Below are 10,513 nucleotides of genomic sequence, written 5' to 3'. Positions count from 1 at the left end.
AAAAACCAAAAGACAATAGAAATAAGAGCACTGAGTGACCAGACTAGCTAGAACCACGACAGGGCAATGAATCATTTCAAATAACACTCTTTTATACCTTGGCTCTTTAATTGTGTGCCCCGCCTCCAACAAGTCCTGATTTGTGGTTTATGGCGGGTCGGGACGTGATTGACGTCATGACGTCGGTTAATGAGCGCCGCGTCATAAAAGGTGGCGGAGCTATCGCGGCCGGCGTGTAATCGGCCGGGGAGACTGAGGAGATCGGGCTTGCCAGACCCCCTTTGAGGACGGACGTCTAGGTGTCCAGCCTCCTCTGAGGTAGACACCATAGGTAACATGACAACTAGTAATGATTGATGTAGGTTTGGTTTAAAGACTTTACTTGGACATAGGAGTTAACCCAATTGGGTCGTTATTTCATTCACTTTATAGCACTTTACCACAGTATCTCTAAGTATAGTCACTCCACTACAGGCTTATTATCCATTATTATATTACATATTACTACCATTCATACTTCTAGGTAGTATTGTAGGTTTACTTTAGGTTTACTTTAGGTTAGGTTTACTTCTGTTTTTCATAGAACTGAAGATAATTGTCCCCATCTAACAACCATATTTTAGCACTCTCTCTTCTTTAGAGTCAAAGTACTGTTAACCAAAACCACTTCTCAGGGAGGACACGTGTTCATCCTTGAGTTTATTTTCCTCATTAGAACCTATTCTCATCATCTTAAATATCTATTGAATATCCTAAATGTCTTACCACACAATGTTTTCTGACTGATTAAATGAACACTCCACTGCCCCACCCAAATATACCCCAAATGCAAACATGTGCATTTAAGTATGGATTTATTTAGTTATTATTTTGATTGGGGGTAAATCTAAAAACCATCACCAGTAAGCCATGTGCTCAAACTCTCACTACTCCAGGGTGACAGTAATGACAATTGTACAAATAATCCCCCATACGTATAATAAAAACCAAAGCAAAAAACTTGTGCACTATCCTAAATTCCTATGCACATTTAAATAACTGGAGTTTTTTTAGTACTACTCCAATGGTCATTCAAATGTAAGCTCACCTGCCATCTAAAAACAGATTGCTAAACTGAAATTCTTTTGGGGTCTGGAGTGTTCCTTTAAACATTATCCTCAGGTAGGAAATTTACAAACTACTTTGCTGGCAGATTGTAAATATCAGACACAAAAGTGGTAGCTCACATCTCACATGCCACGTCAAGGAAAAACCTCTTAAGTGAGTCCCACGCTAACAATTCACCTTGCTGTTTTCAGCTAAAAGGTTTCTAATGAATAAAAATAATAAATACCCACGTATCTGTTTATCTGTGTCTGTTTATCTGCATGTGTATCAGTGTTTCTGTACATCTTTGTGTGTCAGTGTTTGATACACATGCAGATGCACAGACACACATTTAGTTCCACAGGCACGTTGATACACATTCAGATATACACATACAGGCACTGAAACATACAGATGTACAGATACACAGAGACAAATATTGCCACACATGCAGGTACACACACACATGCAGACACATAGACACACATATACAATCACTGACACGCATGCACATACAGACACACAGATACAAACACTGACACATGCTGATAGTCATACTGACTCACAAACTGACACGTATGCAGGTACACAGACACAGTGTATAGGTAAGTGTATTGACTGCAGTGCACACACTACATTCCCAGCACACAAAAAAACACACTACATACCCAGCACACACACAAACACACACTTCATCCCTAGCACACACAGACACATACTTCACCTCTAGCACACACTAAGGCACACACTTTTCTCACAGTGGACACACACTTCACCCCATCAAACACATAGATAAACAGTTCACCCACAGCACACACACACACTTCATTCCCAGAACACACAGACACACATTTATGTGGGAGGGAAACCTGGGAGGATCCGACCCTTTAAAAGTATAGGGCTAGGGCAGACGCTGGGGAAGAGGGGGTAGATGGGGAACATTATGAGTGTTACGGGGGATAGGCTGTATAGGATCCCTAAACCTTCCCAGAAAGGGGCTACCCCTCCGCAGAATCAGCAGCTGGTGGTACCTGCGAAATACCGGAAAGAGATTCTGCGGATTGGGCATGATGTACAATTAGCTGGACATCTAGGGTCCCGCCGCACAGCTCATAGAATCACCCAAAATTTCTTCTGGCCCAATTTTAACTGAGATGTGTGGGTTTATTGTAATACTTGTGACACCTGTCAACGGGTAGGTAAGGATCACCCAAAAGCTAGGCTTATGTCTATGCCTATCATTGGGGAACCCTTTTCCCGCATAGCTGTTGACATTGTGGGTCCACTGGCAAGGGCTAGTCCATCCGGTAAGAAATATATTCTCACCATGGTGGACTACGCCACTCGTTATCCAGAGGCAGTAGCGCTGTCTAATAAAGAGGCAGAGACGGTTGCTGATGCCCTGGTTAAGATTTTTACTAGGGTAGGATTCCCTAACGAGATTCTCTCAGACCAGGGAACCCAATTTACCGCTGTGCTCACCCAGCAGCTGTGGAAGATGTGCGGCATTAAACCGCTGCTCAGTTCACCTTGTCACCCACAGACTAACGGTCTCTGCAAGCGCTTTAACCGCACCCTCAAGCAGATGCTGAGGACCTTTACTGACACTTGCAGAGACTGGGAGTGATTCCTGCCTCATCTGCTATTTGCATATTTGCTATTTGCATGAGAGGTGCCCCAGGAATCCACTGGGTTCTGTCCCTTTGAGTTACTCTATGGGAGAAGGGTCCGTGGACCCCTAGATCTCATTAGAGGACACTGGGAGGGAGAGACAGAGCAGGAGGGAACCCCCATAGTACCACATGTCCTGGAACTCCAGGACCACATGGAGAAACTGTCCCTGATGCGAAGGGAAAATCTCCAGGCGGCCCAGGGGAGACAGAAGAGGTGGTACGATCGGGGTGCCCGGCAGCGGGTCTTCCAGGTTGGGCAGAAAGTGTTGGTGCTCAAGCCTGTGAAGACCAACAAGATGCAAGCATCTTGGCATGGCCCGTATAAGATATTAGCTCAGGTGTGTGATACTACCTACCTTATAGCCAGCTGTGCAGATGAGAGGATTCAGCGATCCTTTCATGTGAACATGCTGAAGGAGTATCAGGAGAGACCAGAGGATGTCGCTGCAGTGTGTGCCCCTGCTGCAGATGACCCAGAGAATTTACCCCTGCCCAATTTATTAGAGAAGGACCCCCAGACTGACCTCACTAGTCTTGTGCAGCTAGGGGACCCGTTAAGCCCCACAGAGAAGGTACAGGCAAGGCAGCTTCTGTGGGAGAAGCAGGCAACGTTCTCCCAAGAGCCCAGCTACACTACCTTAGCTGTACATAAGGTAGAGACCCCTGGACAGAACCCCCTGCAACAGCCCCCCCTACCATATCCCTGAAGCAGTCTGCGAAGGAATGCGGAAGGAGATACAGGAGATGACTCGGCTTGGAGTCATCGAACACTCTGACAAACCTTGGGCCACGCCTGTAGTCCTAGTGCCTAAAAAAGATGGGACCACCTGGTTCCGTGTGGACTACAGGTGGCTCAACAAGAGGACCACCACTGATGCCTACCCGATGCCCCAGGTAGAAGAATTAGACCGTATTGCCAGGGGATGCTATTGACCACCATAGACCTGTGTAAGGGCTATTGGCAGATCCCCCTGGCCAAGGATGCTATCCCCAAGTCGGCATTCGTCACCCCATTTGGCCTGTACCAGTTTAAGGTCATGCCATTCAGGATGAAGAATGCTCCGGCTACCTTCCAGCGTATGGTGGATAGACTCCGCGATGGCTTCCAGGAATTTGCTTGTGCATACCTGGACGACATTGCGGTCTACAGTGAGTCCTAGGAGGAACACCTGGTCCATGTAGGGGTGGGGGCTGTGCTGAGCCAGGTCGGGGAAGATGGAGGAGAGCACCGTGTCGCATATCTCAGCAGAAAGTTACTACCTCGGGAAGTGAGCTATGCGACAGTGGAGAAGGAGTGTTTAGCCCTGGTCTGGGCTTTGAAGAAGTTGAGCCCTTATTTATACGGGCAGGAATTCTCCCTTATAATGGACCACAATCCCCTTGTCTGGCTTAACCGGGTCTCAGGAGACAATGGTAGATTGCTGCGGTTGAGTTTAGCACTCCAACCTTATAACTTCACCATCAGCTACCGACCCGGAAAGCAGAACGGGAATGCTGATGGGAATGCTGTCCCGGCAAACTGACCTCCCCACCACCTCTTAGTCCGGTCATCCCCAAGTTGACCCGCCAAAGGGTCAAGCCGGGTCTGCCGGAGTGTCCCACAAGGAGGGAGCCATGTGACAGATCCATCTGTCTAAGTACTATCTGCTGGTTCGTCTATTTTGTTATACATTCGTGGAATTACCTGCCCGTACGTCCCTGTGCGTTTATATTGGTTTATACCGAATAAAACTACTGAACGGCCGGCCACCCAGAAGAGAAGTGTGCTGCTGGTTAACCTATTGGCCTCAATTAGAATGTTGTGGTTAACCGCAGACACCTCTTAATTGGAACCGTATGCTGGGTGGTCGTCGAGGCGGCGGCCTTAAACACACGAATGAGCAGCGGTGTTCGACGATGAACTTATGGAACTCAAAACGGACACTTTTTCTACTGAACACCGCTGAAACCGCCGACCTCCCTTCTTATCATCGGGCATACGAACGCCTGTCCGTCCGGGACTTTTTATTGTACGAATGGACTTAACCCAGATAGCCATCCCATGGAGTCATTTTGATACCGGAGAAACTGATGGAAGCCAAGCACAGAGAGATGGACACAGGTTTCTTCAGGAAGGAAGAGATTCTTTATTCGGTTCACCGATCGGGACTCAGAGGGACTAAAGTCACCAAAATACAACAAGTTCTGAGCCCCGGACAATAGTGCAGGCTCCTTATATAGGCACATAACTCCTCCCATATTAAGCTCCACCCGCACATTCTCTTGACCAATCAATACGAACAAGAACTAACTTCCTGCTTGACCGCATGGCTTGTCCAGCACAGTGGAGGAGGGGAATACTACATCCGGTATTACTGCACATGCTCCGTACACTACTGATCGTATCTTGCCACGTGCAACCAACCAACCGATACGTCAGCATATGCACGTACACATGCCACGTGGTAATCTCGGCCTACTAAATTTATTTCTACTGAGATTCCACCACATTCCCCTCTTTGAGGCCTCTGATATTTCATAATTACTTGAGGCATCACTTAACCTTGGTTTGCATACACCTCAGGTTACCATGAACCAGACCAGACTTTTCTATGATGTGAATCCCTCAACACTCCTCTTCCTGCATTGCTTCTCCCTGATCTAGAGCCTCATATTTATATATAGCCATTATCTGTGCTGCAGCCTTCCTTTCTGCTATATTTTCTATCAGGCTTTGCACAGGCCTAACTACTAAGGGAATAAGACATGGCAGGAGCAGACACAACATTAAAATCAGTATGACTCCGCCTACCAATGCCTTAAGCCCTCCAAACTGCTCATACCAGTTACCAAACCAACTACTTGGATTGTATCCTTTCCATACCTGAGTAGGCACATGCGCTAGTTTAACCATATGGCTAGTAAGCTCAGCTATTGCTTGCCCTTCGTCATCTATTTGAAGACCGCAATTGCTCAGGTTAAATTTCCCACATACACCTCCCTCTACTGCCAATAGGTAATCCAAGGCTAATCTATTTTGGTACACTGCTGTCCTCATCCTGGTATTATGCTTTGCTGGAAGATTGAGCGCTTGTGAGGTCTCATTAGTAATTATCTCAACCACTGCCTGTAACCTTATAATGCGGTTGAGCATATATATTGGGGTTCTATATCCGAAAGTACCATCCTCTGCCCATGTGGCTGGCCCATAATAATCTATTATACGCTGGGCAGGCCATTCATTTGGGGAGGCCATTTGAAGCCGACCACCAAGTTGTATTCTTTGTATCATCATCATAAGCTTTTTGCCCTAGACAAGTTAACTCTCCTACAGAAGTATTAAACATCATTCCTTTCCTTGCTATGCAAAAATAACCTATGATGGAGGTCTTTAATCTCCACTCAGATTTACCTCTAACACTCATCTGATAATCGGCTTGTGAGGATATTAATTGTTCAACTGCCTCAGAACCGGACATTACCTCCTTTGCTTCCCAAGGCCATTGGTCTCCCATGTTAGTACCTCCACACACATAGCAGTTGGTTACATTAAGACTACCGGCAATACTCTCAGCTAAATCTATGAACAGGTTTTTAGCGTTATGGGGGATCTTATTATCTATACTCATCTCTTCATAAAACGATGAGTTTGGGAGGTTACCGTATCGGTCTCTATCCCTATAAACAATACTGTCCCAGGGTCTAAACCGGTCCCGTATATTTGAAACCCAAATAAATTACCATATCTATCTAAGAATTGGTCAGGATTATTTATAAGAATATGGACTGGATTGCATTCCATAGACTTACAGTATGGATTGGTAGGCAACTTAGTCACAATCATGTCCTTGTCTGCTGTCTGTCCCCAAGTTGCCCACCCCACACAAGACCAATATGGGCAAAAATTATATTCTCTATTTGGGCATCTAGGACTCACATACTTATTTTTACTACTGGGACATATGTATTTATCATTAGACCCATACGTTCTCTCCCATCTAAGATCCCCACATACATTCCACGGCTTTCTACCACTTGATATTGCTTTACATGCATCAAATAGCAGAACACCCGAAGAATGTATGGATTCTAACACCGTTTTATTCATTAGGGTCCCCTGAGGATCTCCATTCCTGAGAGTCAACCAAATTGTACGGGGTTGATACTCCGGATTGAAGCACTTAGGTTCTCCTACTCCTAAATGGCATACACTATACTCTACATTTAAGTATCTACACCTAGACACATCTCCTTTACATTCATATTGCGAATGCCAAATTAGGGTCTGGGAAATATGGTTACCTGTTCTTGTAGTCTTAATGCACTCACTTACGTCTAAACACTCACTTACCAATCTCTGAAACAATAAAATTTGTAATCCACAAGTTTCCTCGTCACTCCGACTGAGTCGTGCGCTTTAACCGGATCTTGCAGGGATTCTCTGGATCTGATGTAGCTTGCCAAGAATCTACCGCTGCTGGTTTAACCCTGGAGTGATGAATCCACGGAGTCACTTCAGCCACTTTTATCACTGTAGGGGTAGACAAAAGAACAACATAAGGACCTCTCCACTTGGGCCCTAACAGTACATTATTCCACTCTTTAATCCACACTTGGTCTCCTGGGTGGTAACTATGAACAGGGGGATAAATATTCACAGATAATCTATCTTGTACCCATTTCTGTACCTCCTCCATAGTCTTACCCAACTCTACAACCTGCTGCCGGGTAATTCCTTCTCCCAACTGACTCAAATCCCCCCTTAAGTTACCAAGTACGGGAGGTGGATGCCCATACATGATTTCAAAAGGAGAGAGACCCATCCTTCTGGTAGGTGTACTGCGAATTCGCGACAGAGCTATGGGCAAAAGAACGTTCCACTTAAGTTGGGTTTCCTGACACATCTTTGCCAACTGGTTCTTAATAGTTCTATTCATTCTCTCTACTTTACCAGAACTCTGAGGTCTATATGCCGTATGAAGTCTCCACTTTATACCAAGCATATGAGTTAGTTGTTGTAGGCACTGATGAACAAAAGCTGGACCATTGTCCGATCCTATAGAGCAGGGTAGTCCATATCGGGGTATTATTTCTCGTAGCAGGAATCTCACAACTTCTCCTGCTTTCTCTGTACGAGTAGGACATGCTTCTACCCAGCCTGAATAGGTGCACACAACTACTAGTAGGTAGCGATGTCCACCAGATTTAGGCATTACTGTATAGTCAATTTGTAGATCGGACATAGGGAGTCCCCCCATATACTGAACTCCTGGTGACTTTACTGGTCCTTGCCTTGCATTATTTTTAGCACACGTTACACATCTTCGTACAATGGCTTGAGTCAAGTTGGACAATCTTGGTATGTAGAAATGTTTTCTGAGAGATTCTTCTGTACTATCTCTTCCAGAATGCGTCCCGTTATGATAGTTTTGGATGATTTCTACCGCTAGTGATGCTGGAATAACTATCCTCCCATCTTCTAACTGATACCATTTGTTCTCCAAATACTTTCCTGGTTCAGTCTTTAACCACTCCTCTTCTTGAGCTGTATAAACTGGAGTCCATTGAGACAGTGGAGTTGGAATAAGAGCAGCTATATGTTCCACATATTCCTGTCTTCCTGATTCAGCGGCATGCTTAGCTGCACTATCTGCCATCCGATTTCCTTTGGTTACATCACCATCTCCTCTCAGATGCGCTCGACAATGTATAATACCGACATCTTTCGGTTCCCATACTGCTTCCAATAGTTGTAGTATTTCAGCTGCGTACTTGATTTCTTTGCCCTCTGAATTCAATAGTCCTCTTTCTTTATACAAAGCTCCGTGGGCATGAGTGGTTAAAAACGCATACTTGGAGTCCGTGTAGATGTTCACTCTTAAACCTTCAGCCAATTGTAACGCTCGTGTCAGTGCTATCAATTCTGCCTTTTGTGCTGATGTTCCTTTTGACAGTGGCCGAGCTTCTATCACCTTGTCTATCGTTGTTACTGCATATCCTGCATAGCGAATCCCTTCTTTCACATAACTACTGCCGTCTGTATAATATTGGACATCGGGGTTCTGGATGGGAAAATCACGAAGATCTGGTCTACTTGAAAATACTTCATCCATCACTTCCAAACAATCGTGTTGACTTTCAGTAGGTAGCTGGATTTAAGGTATTTACAGACTCTAAATGCACTCTTGGGTTTTCACACAACATTGCTTGATACTTGGTCATACGGCTGTTACTAAACCAATGATTTCCTTTGTAATCCAACAACGTCTGTACTGCATGTGGAACTCGTACATAAAGTTCTTGACCCAGAGTGAGTTTATCGGCTTCAGCTACCAGCAGGGCGGCTGCAGCTACGGCTCTTAGACAAGGTGGAAGACCGCTGGCCACTGCGTCCAGTTGCTTAGACATATAGGCAACAGGTCTTTGCCATGATCCCAAGTACTGTGTCAATACTCCCACAGCCATTCTTCTTTGCTCGTGTACATACAGGTAGAATGGTCGTGTGTGATCAGGTAGACCTAATGCTGGGGCACTCATCAAAGCCCTCTTCACATCTTCAAATACCGTTTGCTGTTCTTGAGTCCATAGGAAGGGGTCGTGTTCTGTACCCTTGATAGCTGCATACAGAGGTTTCGCCAATATCGCGTAACTGGGAATCCATATCCTACAGAAGCCTGCTGCCCCCAAGAATTCTCGCACTTGTCTTCTATTCTTGGGTGTTGGTATTTGGCACACAGCTTCTTTTCTCTCTGGCCCCATTATTCTTTGACCTTCAGAGATATGGAATCCCAGATATTTGACAGTTGGCAGACACAACTGAGCCTTCTTCCTAGACACCTTGTATCCTGCCTTCCAGAGAATGTGTAGTAGATCGTGTGTTGCTTGCTGACATATTTCTCTTGTAACTGCTGCTATCAACAAGTCGTCTACATATTGTAATAATACACACTCTCCTGGGATGGACTTGAAATCCAGTAGATCTTGACTCAGAGCTGAACCAAATAGGGTTGGTGAGTTTTTAAACCCTTGGGGCAGTCTTGTCCAAGTCATCTGGCGTTTCAAGCCCGTTACAGCATTTTCCCATTGGAAAGCGAAGATACATTGGCTTTCTGCGGCAATTCGGAGGCAAAAGAAGGCATCTTTGAGGTCTAAGACTGTAAAATAGGTAGCCCCGCCCGGAATTAAAGCAAGCAGGTTAAACGGATTGGGCACAACCGGGTGTATACTGACAACCGCATCATTGACTGCTCTCAAGTCCTGCACAGGACGATACTCATCTGTACCGGGCTTTTGAACAGGCAGCAATGGGGTGTTCCAGGGGGAAGTACAGAATTTTAGGATACCATACCGTATGAACTTATCCAGATAAGATTGAATATTTTTCTTAGCCTTCTGCGGGATGTGATATTGCCGTAGGCTCACTGGATAAACCCCAAGCTTTAGTTAGATTCGAATGGGTGGAATATTGCGGGCCAGTCCTGGTGGGTTGTTCTCTGCCCAAACTCCTGGTATGTTGAATAAGGATTCATCACTTAGGGTTTTGGCTAGTCAACGCTGTATTAAGTCGCCACTCTTCTTCCTTTGGTACGGATAATGTCATAATACCTGAAGGTCCATTAAACTTTAAGGATGTTGTTCCATTTGGTAGGAACGTAATCTGCGCTTGTAATTTAGATAGCAAATCACGTCCCAGCAATTGGACTGGACATTCAGGCATATAAAGGAATTGATGTTTTACTACGTGGCCTCCCAATGTACAGAGTCAACTTTTAAGA

The sequence above is a fragment of the Pelobates fuscus genome, chromosome 6 (genome assembly GCF_036172605.1).
Source record: "Pelobates fuscus isolate aPelFus1 chromosome 6, aPelFus1.pri, whole genome shotgun sequence".
NCBI lineage: Eukaryota > Metazoa > Chordata > Amphibia > Anura > Pelobatidae > Pelobates > Pelobates fuscus.
Note: the sequence above shows the minus strand (reverse complement) of the source record.